The sequence below is a fragment of the Dipodomys merriami genome, unplaced genomic scaffold, assembly GCF_024711535.1.
Source record: "Dipodomys merriami isolate MVZ:Mamm:240054 unplaced genomic scaffold, mDipMer1.0.p SCAF_34, whole genome shotgun sequence".
Lineage (NCBI taxonomy): Eukaryota > Metazoa > Chordata > Mammalia > Rodentia > Heteromyidae > Dipodomys > Dipodomys merriami.
Genome location: NW_027204937.1, coordinates 9,767,702 through 9,784,096, shown reverse-complemented (window position 1 = coordinate 9,784,096; position 16,395 = coordinate 9,767,702).

The following is a 16,395-nucleotide window of genomic DNA, read 5'->3' as shown; positions in this document are numbered from 1 at the left end:
TCTTAGATAAGTGGCTTTTTTCTGTAGAAATTGTTAATCATGGGGAAAAGTTTAGAGATTATTTAGCTGGTTGATGTTCTGGTAATATTATTGCCTACCTGGCTAAGGAATAATGAATATAGAAGGAAATTAGATAGTAAAAAATTATTACTAGACACAGATTCCCAGCAAGTCATTTCTTTTTCCCAAGTTCTACTGTTCTAACTGGAAAAAAAAAGGATATTTAATTGTATTTGTACTACTCAAGTGCTTTAAAATTATATAAGATATTATACATGAAGATATTCCCTAACCCAGGAAGCACAGTATGAATTTTTATAGCATATGTTGTAATGGTCATTGTTTCTATATTTTCCCAAATTCTTGTGGAAGTTCTTCAAATGCCCTCACAAGCATTTTGTTAGGGTGGTTTAAAAAAAATAAACTTTCATTTTACAGCAGTTTTATATTTTTTTAAAAAATTGAGAGCTGGGAAGGTGGCTCAGTGGTAGAGTGCTTGCCTTGCATGCATGAGGCCCTGGATTCAATTCCTCAGCACCACATAAGCAGAAAAAGCTGGAAGTGGTACTGTGGCTCAAGTGGTAGAGAGCTAGCCTTGAGCTGAAGAGCTGAGGGACAGTGCCCAGGCCCAGAGTTCAGGGCCCATGACTAGTAAAAAAAGAAAGAAAGAAAGAAAGAAATGGGTTTTTTTTTCTTTCTTGCTATTGTTTCTAATGTATTTATAAGGTACCATGTGATTTTTTTGTTGCTTTGTATGTTCCTCCCCCATGGTATAACCCCTGTTTTCACTGTATTTGATGTCTGTATAATTTGAGGAGGGGAAGGAAAAAACAAAATATTTAAGTAAGGATACAAGTTGACCCATTGGAACAATGAGATGTAAAAGACACTGTTGAACAATGAACTTTACAATTTAGGTGAGGGGGGGAGAGTATAGTTGTGGAAGTGGGAAGAAAGGGTTGGTAGGGAAAAACAAAGGAGGAGGCAACAATGCTTGATAAGAAATGGACTCATTACCTTGCCCATGTAACTGTAACTCCTCTGTACAGTATTTTCACAATAAAAAACATTTAAAAAAAAAGAAAAAGAAAATTGAGAATCCCCATTTACTTTCCATCCAGTTTCCCTATTATTAACATTTGATATTAGAATGGTACATCTGTTACAATTAATAAATCAATAAGGGTGGGTTGCTATTAACTAGGGTTTATTCAGATATCCTTAGTTTTACTACTGTCCATTTTCTTTTCCAAAAGCCGGTGCAAGGCATTCCATTACATTTAGATGACATATCTTCCTAGGTTAGTACTGGTTGTGACATATTTCTCTGACAAATTTGTTTTTTTTGTTTTGGTTTTGGTTTTTTTTGGTTGGTTGTGGGGCTTGAACTCTGGGCTTGGGCGCTGTCACTGTGCTCTTCAGCTCAAGGCCAGCACTCTACTGCTTGAGCCACAGCACCATTTCTGATTTTTGAGTGGTTTATTGGAAATAACAGTCTCACAGACTTTCCTGCCTGGGCTGGCTTTGAACTGCAGTCTTCAGATCTCAGCCTCCTGAGTAGCTAGGATTACAGGAGTGAGCCACCAGCGCCCGGCTTTGTTTGTTTTTGTTTTTTGTTTTTTTAATAATATTGACAGATTTGAGGAGTACTCAAGTGTTTTTTTGTATACCCTTCTATTAGACTTTATCCAATGTTTTTTGCATGATTAAAGTCAGGTATGGGTTTGGGAGAGGAATAGCACCAAAGTAAAGTGCCATTTTCATCACATCATTTCAAGGGCTCATACTGTTAATGTCATATGTGAACTGGTATGACCAGGATCACCTGGCTAATGTAATGCTGTCAACTTCCTCCACTGTAAAGTTAATCTGTTCCACTTCCCCACTTTCCTCAATATGTTCTGTGGAGGAAGTCCCTATGTACAGCTCACACAACGCATAGAGAGTTAAGTTTCCCCACTTTGGTTTTGTTTAATAAAAGCAGTAGTTCCATGGGATAAACATGGTTACTTACAGAGAAAATGTTAGGGCTAAAAGATACTTCTAAAGAAACAGTATAAACTTACTCTCTTTTTTTGGAGTAATTTTCTATTTCTTGACTTGAAAGTCATATTAAGCTCCGATTTTCCCTTCAAGATAATTTTTAGGTTAAAGAAAAAAATGTTTACTTTGTTCAGTTTATCCCTGATTGCTTTGGGAGGGCCTGTTTATATAAAGTCCTGCTTTTGCCTTCCTTTGACTTTCTTATCAGCACCTCTTAAAAAAGCAAGCTCATACATTCATTTCTTCTTTTAGAACTTCCACCACATTTTCAAATATGTTCCTGTATAATGTTCTGAGATAAAAAAAAAAATAGAATCCAAAGCTTCTCTCTGAGGGAATATTACCTTTGAAGTTCAGGGAGCCATCAGAATCAAAGTAAAATCTACAATTTAGTTCCTTACAACAAATTCTGGGAAGATAAAACTAACAAAATACAAAAGGAAAAATCTGTTTCAAACTGATAATAAAGAGGCAGTAATGAGTAGGAAAAAAGAAACATCAAGAAGTTATGAAAAAATTTCTTGGTTTACAACTGCATTTCCCTAATCCTTAACAATATGTGTATAGTCAAGTTATCTAAATCTTTGTATCTCAAAGTTCTGCTTCAGCTGTTCCTAAACAAACTTCCAGTCAAAAACTTCTAGTCTCTGAGGCAAAATAAAACTCAGTTAATACAAAAATATACACAGTAAAATCTAACATATGCAATAATTAACTGAGCCATTAATATCTTATTTTATCTTATTTAATATCTTATTTTCAAAGATAATCTTGTGAATACATAGTTTGAACTAGGAAAAAAATTAAGGATGTAACTCAGTGGAACAGTGTTTATATAGCATCCAAAATACCTTGAGTTTGACCAAGACATTGCACAAAGGAAAAATAAATAAATGGAATGGAAAAAGTTTACATGTCCAGAGCCCAGTATGATGATACATCCCTGTATTCAACACCCCCAATCCTGTTTCCAAGAGAAAAATTCAATGTTTCGTTAAAAAACTATTGAGATTATTTCTTTTTTCAATAGCAAAAAATAATGACCAAGATTAAATGTTTTCTCAGTTATAGGAAATACATGTAAAGAACAGAATTAATATGTCGAAACTAGGAAAGCTTGTATTCAAATTATAAACATACTACCTACTAGCTTTCTGTCCAAATATCAGTTTCCTTATCTGTAAAATATACTCACTAATGCATACCTTGTTTTTCCTTATGATAAATGGACATAGAGTAGTTAGATAGCTAACGAAGAGCTTAATTAAACACAGCAAGCTATGACCAAAAGAGATAGAACCAAGCAGGAAAGGGAGAAGGAGATTTCTGTCCTCACAGAATTTATACTCTAATAGAAGAAAGGGAAATTCACTCAGGAATAATGAAAGCAAGATGCAATTATCAAAGTACTAAAGTCTACAAGTAACTTAAACAAATGATAGAGTTTCCAGAGAAAGTGATAACTGATGATTAAGGTGAAAACCAAGGTAGACACAATCCTAGTAAAATCATTTAAGATAAAAGCGATAGACTGTGCAAAAAAAATACTAGATGGAGGAGATGATGGTACTCTCAAGAAGCAGAAGAAAAGAGCAGACCAGGAGGGACAGTGAGATGGGAGTTGGGGCAAGAGACTAGGACATGCAGATCATAAGGATTTTGGTCCTTAAAGTAAGAATACTTTAAAAAAATGATTGCTCCAACAACAAAATAAAACATTGGAAGATTTTGAGCAGTGAAGTAGGTTAAGATTCACCAAGTAAGAATGGCAAAGAAACACATGAGAAAGGATGATGAAGGATGAACACATCATCCTTGGCCTTAAAGGAAATGTAAATCAAAACAACTCTGAACTTAGATCTCACCCAGTTACATTGACCAACATTGTGAAATCGAACAACAAAAAAGGAACCCTATTGCACTGTTGGTGAGAACATAAACTAGTACAACCATTCTGGACAGCAGTATGGAGGGTCCTTAGAAAATTAAACATAGATCTTCCCTACTACCCAGCCATACCACTCCTGGACATCTACCCAAAACATCACAAGCCAGGATACCATAAAGACACAGATCCAAGTCACTGCTGCACTATTCACAATAGATGAATTGTGGAAATAACCCAGATGCCCTACGATAGATAAGTGGATCCCCAAAAAATGTAGTACATATACACAATGGAATTTTAGACAACCATTAGAAATAATAATAATATATTATTTGCAGGGAAATGGATGGACCTAAAACAAATCATGTTACGTTAAATAAGCCAAGCTCATAGCGAGAACGGCACATATTTTCTCTTATATGCAGAAGCTAGATGTAAAATACACTGGGACATAATAAACTATGCACATCTATAGGCATTCACACACAGTGAGACCAAAGGAGGATATTCTTAGGAGAGGAACATAAAGGCACAATGTCTATGTGCATCTGATCATACAAAATAATATTTATTGAAATTACTCCAGAAAATGTAAACAATAGGGTTTTTTAAAATATTTTTATTTTCTTTTCTTTTTGTTCTGTTTGTTCATTTATATATTTTTGGGCATGTAAGGGAGGCCCAAAAATGGAAGGACAAAAGATGAATAAATGCAGCAATGCTATTCACTGGACACTACATTAAAAATGACCTATATAACTTGTGGGTGGGCATTGGTGAGAAAAACTAGGAGAGAGTGGGGGAAGGGGTGACATTGTCCAAAAAGAAATCTACTCTTTACCTGACTTATTTAAATGTAACCCCTTTATATATCACCTTTATAATAACAATTAAGAAATTAAAAAGTAAAAGACAAAATATACAAAGCCAGGTGCTAGTGGCTTATGCCCATGAGATTGATTGAAATACATTGTAAATCTGTGTAGAAATGTAACAATGAAATTCTCCCTGTATAATTAATATGTTAAATTTAAAAATAAAAGTGAAAAAAAAATTCACCCAGACTGGGTATAGTGGTTTTTGCCTGTAATTCTAGATGCTCAGGAAGTTGAGATCTGTAAGGTCACAGTTGAGACCAGACCAGAAGAAAAACATTCACAAGACTTCATTTCAACCAATAAAAGCTGGATGTGGTGGTATGTACTTGTTATCTCAGCTGTGTGGTAAGTATTAATAGAAGGATCATAGTTCAGGCCAGTGTGAGCATAAAATTGAGACCTTATTTGTAAAATAATTAGAGGAAAAAGGGCTTGGGCCTGTCACTAGTGGCCTGTCTAGACATCAAGAGGCCATGAGTTTAAAACACAGTCTTCAAAAAAAAAGAGTGAGAGAAAGAGAAAGACCTCACTCAAGTTTGTGTGGACTATTGGAGTAGGAGAAGATATAGCAAGGGCAACACACAAAGCAGGGGTGAGGGAGATAATGGAATAGTAACTTGGGGGACAAAGAGATTATCAATCAAGCTGGAATTAGCATATATCTTCCTTCCAACATTTGTGTTTTCTAGACTTCATATGCTATAATAAAATAATGAAGACTATTTTGCCTACAAGAACAAATAGAAAGAGCAGGTGTTTGTGTATTATCCGGTTGAATGGGAGAATTACTTCAGCATCTGTATTTAGTTTCATTTCTATCAAGAAAACTACAATTGAGAACCTAAGTGCAAAAGATGGCAGCATTTAACAAAGGAGGAGGCTACAATGCTTGATAAGAAATTTACTCATTATCCTGCCCATGTAATTGTAACCCCTCTGTACAGTATTTTCACAATAAAAAATAAAAATTAAAAATTAAAAAAAGATGGCAGCATTTGAAAGATGATGAAAGACAAAGTACAAATGGAAGGGAAAGTACCTTGATGAGAAAATGGAGTATCAAAGTTCTAGTTGTTTCTGCCTTTGGACAGGTCCCTTCCCCTTTCCAGACCATCTTCATCCATAAAGCACTGAGTGGAACTGGCTGAATTGTAGGGTCCCATGAAGCTCAAATTTTTCTCTATGATAGCTAGGTACCAGTGGTTTGGCCTTGTAAGCCTAGCTATTCAGAAGGCTGAGATCATCAGGAGCAAGGTTCCAGGGGTAAAAAAGTTCACAAAACTCTATTTCAAGTAAAAAAAAGTTCAGTGTAATGGCATGCACCTGTCATCCCAGGTATATGGAAAGCATAAATAGGAGGATCATGAACCAGGCTAGCTGGACAAAAAGCATGACCCTATCTTAAAATTACCCATAGTAAAAGGGCTGAAAGCATGGCTCAAGTAAAATAGTATCTGCCTAGCAAAGTTCAGTGTGGTGGCATGCACCTGTCATCCCAGGTATATGGAAAGCATAAATAGAGGATCATGAACCAGGCTAGCTGGGCAAAAAGCATGACCTTATCTTAAATTACCCATAGTAAAAGGGCTGAAGGCATGGCTCAAGTAATATAGTATCTGCCTAGCAAGCTCGCAGCTCTAAATTTAATGCAAAACTTTCTAGCTGGGTGATGGTGGTTCATACCTGTAACCTTCGCTACTCAAGAGGCTGAGATTTGAGGATCATGGTTGAAAACCAACACAGGCATGAAAGTTGAGTGAACACTTATCCCCAATTAACCAGCAAAATGCAGGAAGTAGAGCTGTAGCTCAAGTGATGGAGTGCTAGCCTGAGCAAAAAAAGCTAGGAGACAGTCCCCAGGTCTTGAGTTAAAAGCACAGGACTGGAAAAAATATATTTTTCTCTCACTGTGGAAAGCACATCTAGGAGCTATAAAGGAAATATAGTACACATTTTTATAGTTCAGATTCTGAAGCCATACTAATATAAACAAATTCTTACTATGTTCAAGGCATTATTTTTAACATTAGCCTATAAACTTCTTTACTCTTCCTAACAAATCTTTTAGATAGTAGCCATTATTAATAGCAAAGCTTCATTTTATACTTCAGAAAACGTAAATAGAGACATTAAGAAACTTGCTCAAGTCAGATACCAGTGGCTTATGCCTGTAATCCTAGCTACTCAGAAGGCTGAGATCTGAGGATCATGGTTCCAAGCCAGCCTAGGCAGAAAAGCTGTTGAGATTCTTATCTCCAATTACCATCAAAAAGCCAGAAGTGGAGCTGTGGCTCAAGTGGTAAAGGGCTAAGTTTTGAGAAAAGAAGCTCAGGAGTGCAGTGCTAGGCCCTGAATTCAAAAAGCCCCAGAACCAGAACCAGAGGAAAGAAAGAAAGAGGAGAGAGAGAGAGAGAGAGAGAGAGAGAGAGAGAGAGAGAGAGAGAGAGAGAGAGAGAGAGAGAGAGAGAGAGAGAGAGAGAGAGGAAGGAAGAAAGGAAGGAAGGAAGGAAGGAAGGAAGGAAGGAAGGAAGGAAGGAAAGGAGGGAGGGAGGGAGGGAGGGAGGGAGGGAGGGAGGGAGGGAGGAAAGGTAGGGTGCCTAATTCAAATACCTGTACTGTTAGTTTCCAGTCATAGTTTTTTTTGTGCCTCCATTTCTTACTTTTAAAAGGGGAATTATAACAGCTCTTACCTAAAAGTGGTACCTTTGGGGAGGTGTACATATACAATTATTAGAAGAATAGCTACTAAGTTGCAAATGTTAGTTGATATGTTAGGTAAGTTAGCAAATGCTGGTTGCTATTTTTTCTTGGTGGCTTAGGGAAGAATGCACATATATATTTTAGGTATCAAAATGAGTTTTTGTTTAGGGGAAACCAAACCTTATTGACAGGAACAAGTTATTACAACTCCAAGCTTTCAAAGTGGTGTTTCCAAGGCAGAGACAAATTTGAAATATTCTGAAACCTTTTAGAGGATAGCTATCATCTGTTCTCTGAAAATAATTTATCCCAATGTATTTATTTTTCATTTATGCCCTCACCTCGCATATGAAAAGAGAAAGAAAATGTGATAATAGTGAATAAATTAATAAATATGCAATGTAAAGCACATAGTTCCTATACCATGTCCAATATGGATTGGATTCAAAGTGGATTTGGAACTTAGTGTTGTCATGAATTACTTTATTGGATCACAAAAAAAAAATAATAGGATGGTGTGAATTTGCACCAAAATAAATGCTGTATATTCTGCAACAGTAGTAATGATGATAATCCTGAGCTAGATTATTTATTAAACCATTAAACATTCACTATACCTAATATGTGCTAAATATTCTGCTAAGAGTGAGTTTTACATGAAACAACAATCATCGTTCCAGCTTCAAAAAGATCAAACTGAGCTGGGTACTTATGGCTTATACCAGTAATCTCAGCTTTTTGAGAGATGGAGATTTGGAGGCTCACAGTTCAAAACCAGCCCCTGTCAAACAGTTCACAAGACCTCGTCTTAACAGAAAAACTTGAGCATGGTGATTTGGGGGGAAGGACAAATATGAACATTGCAATCTAGTCAAAAATCAAGATCATATCACAAAAATAACCATAGCATAATGGGCTGGAGGAGTGATTCAAGTGATAGAGTATCAGCCTATCCAGCATGAATCTCTGAGTTGAAACCCAATATCACAAAAAAAGAAGGAAAGAAAAAGACAAAAGAAACTGAACTTCCTGGGGCCTCTATCTCCTTTCGTGGGAAGCAAACCCTTTGGAAGGAAGAAATGTTTTAGCATTACTGAAGTAACAAGGAAACTACATCTGCCAATGTCACTAGTAGTTTGGTTTTTAGATCTACCTTGATTTAAAAAATGATGTTTACAATGCTGATGGTCAGCTAGGCAATGGGACAGAAATCACAATTTTACTAACAATATGTTTTCTTGCTTTCTGACATTTCTTTGAGAACACTGGGAAGGGTCACAGGTAGAATGGGACAACACTAGATTCTTGTCTGCTCCTCCTCCTAGATCCCACCATTATGGGTTAAAAATACAAGCTCTTGAATTGTGGAACTGGATATAGTTAAAACCCCACTCTAATTAGTGCAGGAGCCCTACAGATCACTAATGAGGCTGTTTGAATTAGCACCTGCTCCTGCAAGGGTCGGTGGTAAGCCCCTTGGCAGCCAGGTCCCTTGAGTCAATGACAGAGAAATGGGAGGGAGGAAAAAGTAACACCTGTGTAGTTTTCTTGAGAGGCTGTAAATCAGTGTTTCATTTTCTGTTTATTTTGTTGTTTCCACTATGTGCAAGAGAATGGGCTAGATATCAGAGGAGAAATAAAGAAATAGTCCTGTCCATCAAGAACTTGTGGAGGAACAAAACATTCTACACAAAGAGCAAAAGTCAAAACTCTTACTTTTTGTGTATTTGAATTTATCTAGTTACTTGAGACAGGGTCTTGCTTTATAGCCCAGTCAGCCTCAAAGTCATGATCATCCTATTGACCTTCAAAAGTACTGGGGTTACAGATGTATGCCATCATGCACTGCTCCTTCTGCTATTTTCTAGCTGTGTGACTTGGGGCCAAGTCACCTAATCTTTCAAAGCCTTGCTTTACTTACCTGCAAAATCAGGATTATTGGGTATATTTGAGAAGTCAATGACAGCCAGTCATGAAGTGGGCAGTATATTGCTGCATAAAGCTGTGATGCTCAGTAATTATGTTGACTGCAAAATCAATGAGTCTGCAAAGGAATAACAATAAAATGCTTTGGAGCTTAGAAGGAAAACAATATCACATTACAAAAAACTTTCGAGGTGGTATCTGAGATAAGCTTTACAAGGTTTGCCTGATTTTATAAGCACACAATGCAGCAGGTGAGAGATGGTAAAAGTACAGACCAAAGGGTCGGGAACCTTGGATACTCCAAGTAGTAGATGTGCTTTTTTGCAGTAGATGAATAAATCCATCTCAACCACAAAAAGCTCACATTCTAGACAGACACACAAGTTGGAACTGTCAAAGCAGCATGACATGGTTGTGATAGAGAATTGCACAGGGGCTTAGGAAACCAGGTCCCACATGGGCAGCCAGAACAGGGATAACCAGGTAGAATGACAGCATAGGGGAAAAGTTGGAAGAGATCTCAAAGGTGGCAGAAAAATGCTGATCAGATGATCTATGCTCTCTGTGGCAATACCATAGTAGGCACAAAAGACAGACAAACAGTTGAAAAACATGACACTGAATAAAAACTGGGTTGGTAGCAGTGAAAGAGGAAGGGCAGTGACCAGGAGTCAGAGAGAAAACTACCAGGATTCTAGAATTTACAGGGACTATTAAGGACTGTGATAAATTATAGGATAGGCTGTGAAGCCAAAAAAGGAGAGTAAATCATTGATGATGAGGTGTTCAAGGATTAGTTGAAGGATCACACGATTAAAAGATTACTATTGTCTGCTGATGTTCCAGAGGGCAGAGATGGAAAAGGGCTATGTGAGTTAGGTATAAATATCCTCCAGAAATATAGGAGTGCTTCCTGAAGGGAAACAAATAGCTTTGGTGTTTGAAATATGCTTGCTATTTACCATTGGGAAGTAATGTATTCTGCTAGGCACTTTAGATTCAGGATAGCAACTATAATTGTGTTGGCTGTGATATTTGATTGGGTTGCAGTGACAGAAAGTATAAAATACCTGTAGTCTAAATAAGATGGAAGTCTATTCTCTCATCATGTAAAAACCTCCATGATTGTTAGGACAACACACATAATCATCAAGCTTTCAGAGTGGTTCTGCTTTGATATCCTGCCAACTTCTATCTCAGCTCCAGCTGTATGTCTTCCACCATGACATCAACAATCCTGGCAGCTAGAAGGGACAGTGAGTAGACTGATCCAGAGTCACTAAATGTGATCAAGATAAAAGATAAGGGAAATTTGATTCTCTGCTTGGTGAGTAGCAAGGCAACACTGCAGAAAAGTAGGTGGATGGGGGGATATTGTGGAGATCCCTTCATTCTTATCCAGAAAATGCAAGCAGTAGATGCATGTTCTATTTTACATCAAAATTTAAAAAAAATATTTTAAAATATAATCTGCTACACATAATAATAAATGACCTTTAACACAAAGCTCTTCAGCCTAATGAGTATGATTAATCGCAGATCTAATGCCCATGAAAGAAATGAATTTTATTTATTTATTTTACTTCATTAAGTCCACAGAACAGCCCTAGAAGATAGATTGAATTCACACATTCTCTCTCTCTCTCTCTCTCTCTCTCACACACACACACACACACATACACACACACACACACACACACACACACACACACACACACACACACACACACACATTTTCTAGAGAAAGGAAGTAGAGAATTTTCCCTACATCCCTGACAGTTTATTGTGGAATTGGCATTTGAACTTCTGTTTGTTCGACTCTTGAGTTTGTGCTCTTTCCTTGCAAGACAGGAATGTTTCCATGAAGCCTGTCTTTCAGAAGGAAACAGAAAAAATATATCTGCCTTGTCTATCACAAGAACTCAATACACATCTGTCAAATCAAACTAAATTAAATCAAACCCCAGAGGAGAATCTTAGGAACAAAATCTTAAAGACATATAAAGTTTGCTTTGAAAGTAACACATTAACCAGCCAATGAATAAAATTCTCAGTGAATATCATTTTCTCATTCGTTGGTAATCCCACAACAAACGCTTTTTTAAGTGTTTAATCTCTGCCCTATTCTAAAAAGATCCCAGGGACAAGTATTAGATTGAAAATACCAATAAAATGGAAGAGTATTCAGAGATGTTTATTATTATATCAGTAAGTTGGAAATGGCCAGTAGATGGTAGCCATTCCCAAGTGCATTCTATTCTTGATTCATTCCTGGATTGGTTTCTCATAAGCTATGTGAACTTGGCAAGACCCCTGAGCTTCCTTGACTTTCCTCATCAGTAAAATGAGAATGGTATCAACCATTATCTCTACAGTTCTCTGTAGCACTACTCTGTAGACTGAGTATTCTTTTTCTTATCATTCCTGCATATCATGATTGGTCACGATATTTTCTACTACCAAGCAATTAATTATCTAATCTATTAAGTGCAAACTGCAACTGTTAAGGAGCAACAGAAAATAGTTAAAACTGTTAGAGCAAAGGCTCTAATCAAATGTTTCAGAACATATGCTCACAGGCTTACTTGAAAACAGAACTTATACATTGTTCTCATTAAAATCTCATGTGATGAAACATTAGGGAAGCACAAACTCTGTTATATTCATGATAATCAACAAAATTACAGGACAGCCTCATTCTGACAGTGGAATAGCATCATTCAATTTACAGGTGGGTTGAGTAGGTCTTTTTAACTAGTCACCTTTTATCAAACTTTGAAGTTGGCTTTTCTTCAAAACTCAATTCTGGAATCATCCTTATCCCCAGACTCTCCTGTAACTCCCTTCTACTCCCTTCTCTCAGCCTTTTCTGGTAGATTATATACCCCTGCTTTAAGCTCTACAAATCCTCATGTTCTGTTCTTACATAGTACTTATTGTACAGTATTGTTCCTGTCATTACCTTGCCTACTGGCCCCTTAGGCTGAGATCATAACAACAGACCACTCTACCATCCATGGATAGCTGAGACCTAGACTGAATGGGTGTTCCAGAATACTTGCTGGATGAATGGAACTCATTTCATTCTTTTTCAGATGTTGAAAATGAAAATAATAGATGCATGTTCTATTTTACATCCAATTCCTGAATTCCTCAAATATCTATAACTGCATGTTGCCTATTGTTCTATGGGTGTGCAAAATTAGACCTGTTTTGAATGTTTCTAAGGCAAAAGAAGTGAAAGGGGAAAGAGAAGCAATTTATACTAAGTGGTCACCTTACACACTTTTTCCACTAATGTAAAAAAAATCACCATCTTCATAACAACCTATGAAATGAGTGCTATCATCTCCGTGTTACAGAAAATGAGACTTGCAGAGATAAAGGAGCTTGCCAAAGATTACACCACTCCTAAATAATACAGGTGGGATTCATCTGACTCCATCTAATACGGCTCTGCCTCCCCAGGGAGGATCAGAGCAGTGTACAGTATGGGGATTTGCATGCTCTGAAATCTCTCTCATGTTTTAAAATTGATCTATCCCCCAAGTCCATGTTTCCTAAGCTCAAATTTTAGTCCTTTACATAAAGATTCAGCTACAAGTATCCCCTCCATGACACCTAATATATCTGTTCCTCACTATTCATTATTTGAGCTCGGGAGATCATATGGATGTTATTGTTAAGTTGTTCTCATTAAGAGAGAAATGGGGCGGGACAGGGGAGGAGTGTGACAAATCAAATCCTCAGGTTCAACCAACCAGATAAACAAAGCAACACTGGTGCTTTTATAATCAAGGTGAGTCTCCAATGTCTTTGTGTAAAGATTTTTGATTTTTTTCAGGAGAAAAAATATATTGTCTTCAATACAGGAATTACCTTTCAAAGTAAGTTTCCATGTTCTTACTAATTGCTTTGTTGTATGTAGTTGAGTATTCTAAAAACACTTAAGACTCATAATTATACAATTATCATATCTTCTACTTATGGCCTCTATTGGGTAGGAATCTAAATAAATAAATTAATAAATAAAGTTATTTACTTTGATGATTTTAGTGTAATTCTAAAACATTTATTCTAAGCTCGATAAAATCATGGTAATATACTTTATGCATATATATAGTCATGCATATATGCTTTAGTTTAACAGATATTGTCAGTTGGTGGGATAATTTTTTCCTACTGGATAGTTCTTAATCCTGTGGAGATTTGCTCTTTTTTATTAACTTTTTCACAGGTAGTATTATTGCCTTAACATTTTCTGTTCTTAGGTCTTTCTTAGATTACTTCTGAAGTGACAATATAAACAGAAATTATAAAATTGGAGTTGTATTTTTGGTTCTCTGTGTGAAATTTTTAACTGCTTTTGAAAGAACTACTAAATCCAGAAAATAGATTGAATCATTGAATTCAATACATTAAGTATACAATAAAGGCCTTATACATGTCAAAATTTATTTACAGGTGACTTTGGAAGATTGGTAATCCTTGTATATCTTGTGTGTGTATTTAACGCCTGGTTTAGTAACATGAGCACAGATACACGTTACATGGGTTTCTTTCAAATAGGAACAGTTTGCAATTGTGATGTCTTATGTAATTTTTTGCATTTTAGAGTGTGACAGAAAAACTAAAATTTGTAAAATATATAATCAATTTTAAAAGTCCATGTATACCAAGGACTGTTCTTGTACTTTTCTGTGTTAACTCACTAAATCCTCAGATCAACTTCCATAAAGTCAGTTATAACATTAACACTAGTATATTATTAACCCTACTTTATAAATGAGAAAGCTGAGGCAAAAATAAGTTAAGATCTTATCCCAAACCACAGGCATATTAGTGGTAAAGTTGGAATCCAAATCAAAACAAACTTTAGAGACCAGGCTCTACCACACTAAATAGCTACATTAGATTCCCTGAAGAGGTGATTTGAGAAATAGAAATGATCTTAAAGAGCAGAACTTGCTACAAGTATTGTGTATACATCATTCAAAAAAACAAGTATCAAGTTCATCTGATGGTGTGCTGGCTAAGTGCATTCAATGTCCCCTTGTAATCAATCCTCCCACCACACTATGATGCACTTAGCTGTGTAAACTTAAGCATGTGATTCAACATCCCTATTTAAGCCTCAATTTTCTTATCAGTGAATGTGGGGATAAGATGGTGTGCTTGGCACTGTAACTAACACAAAGTAAATTCCTAATTAATATTAGCTGTTAGTATCGACTGTCTTTAGGCTTTAAAAAGACAAAGTAACTTGTTCAAGATGAGAAGATATCTATATCTTATTAATACCCCTAAATGCAGTTGTTAAGACTACACTCATTTAATCACACTGAATTTTACCTGCTGGCCTTTGCCATGGTGCTTTGCTTATTATGGGCATTTTGATGATACAGAGAGAGAGAGAGAGAGAGAGAGAGAGAGAGAGAGAGAGAGAGAGAGAGAGAGAGAGAGAGAGAGAGAGAGAGAGAGAGAGAGAGAGAGAGATATTAAAACAAATTTGTTTTAATTCTAAAATAATCAACACTATTGATTTTTTAAATACAGATAACTAAAAGAGGGAGAAATATAAATCACTCATAATCCCATCTTTCAAAAATAACTAGTTACCTTTACAAAAACAAAATCATTCTGAGCATACAATTTTGTGACCTGCTTTTCTTAATTTGAAATATATTGTGAACATATTTCCATGCTGATAAATATTCATTAACTATCATTCTTAATGTCTCCAGAATATTCCATTATATGATGATGAGTCCTCTTTGTTGCCTATTAAATACTTTTTCCTATTTTTGCCTTGCCAGCTACAGTAAATAATCATAGAGGCAAATCTTTAAACACATTACTGATTATCTTCTTAAGATAAATAAATGAAACTTGAGCTTCTCAGTCAAAGAATATAAGCTAGCAGAATTTTGAATTGGTATATCCCCATCTGCTCAGGAACAAAAGTCCTTTGTATTATATAGCCAAATGAGACTCTAGGAAAACAGTGTTTATAGCTGTCAGTAGTTGTTCAATTTTAAAGCTTCACTAAGAATGAAAACATCTCAAAGCCAGACTGAGTGATAGAGGATGGAAGTGCATAGCATTTGTCATATAGTGTCAATAAGTAAGTTATTAGGATGGAACCAACCTCAAAATTGTTCCATTTGTTTTCTCAAGTGCATTTACTATCTAGGCCACCTTTTTAGTTTATTTGGGTCTCTCTGAAGTTCTAGATCTTGTTCAATACTCCCAAACAAGGAAAACTTGAGAATGCTGACAACAACATAATTATTTCTACTTAAGCAGAAGTCAGGAGAATTTTTATAATATTTCTTCCAGAATCCCTTTGTGATCCAGGGCAGGTCTTCTCTGGATCTCACTGAATGAGATGATAACATGTTTTTATGCTAATTCTTGATATCAAGCTTACTTTAACCAAGCAACTTCTACTCATCCTTTTATTTCCTATACTCTGAATCAAGGCATAGTTACTTTAGGTAGAAATGGGCATTCTCAATAACCCAACTATGAGGTTTTGTTTCATTTTTTTTATAGTTCTGGGACTAGATGTTTTAGCACAACCAGGGAGCAGCTTGGAAGCCACTTTCCCAAGTGTAATGATTTCCATTACCTAGAAGACAGGAATAATATTGTGTAATTCTACATCTGATATGGTTTAGGCCATGGAATTACTAACAGATTCTCCCAAGTCATGAAGGCCAACAAACATGTTTACCTGAATCACAGTGCACAAAAGTCTTGGTCATTCTGTTTGGGGCTCACTGATACCAATAATTGTCTTTATTTCTCACTTTACTATGGACAGACATGAGCTAGACAGAAAACAGCAAGATATTGCTTGAAAAAAGTCCACTTAAAGGCACCTAGGTGTCTTCACTCCATACCAAAGACAGGTAGGTAACTTTATTGTCCTTTCAGCAGAAGTGTAAGGTTTTTCTT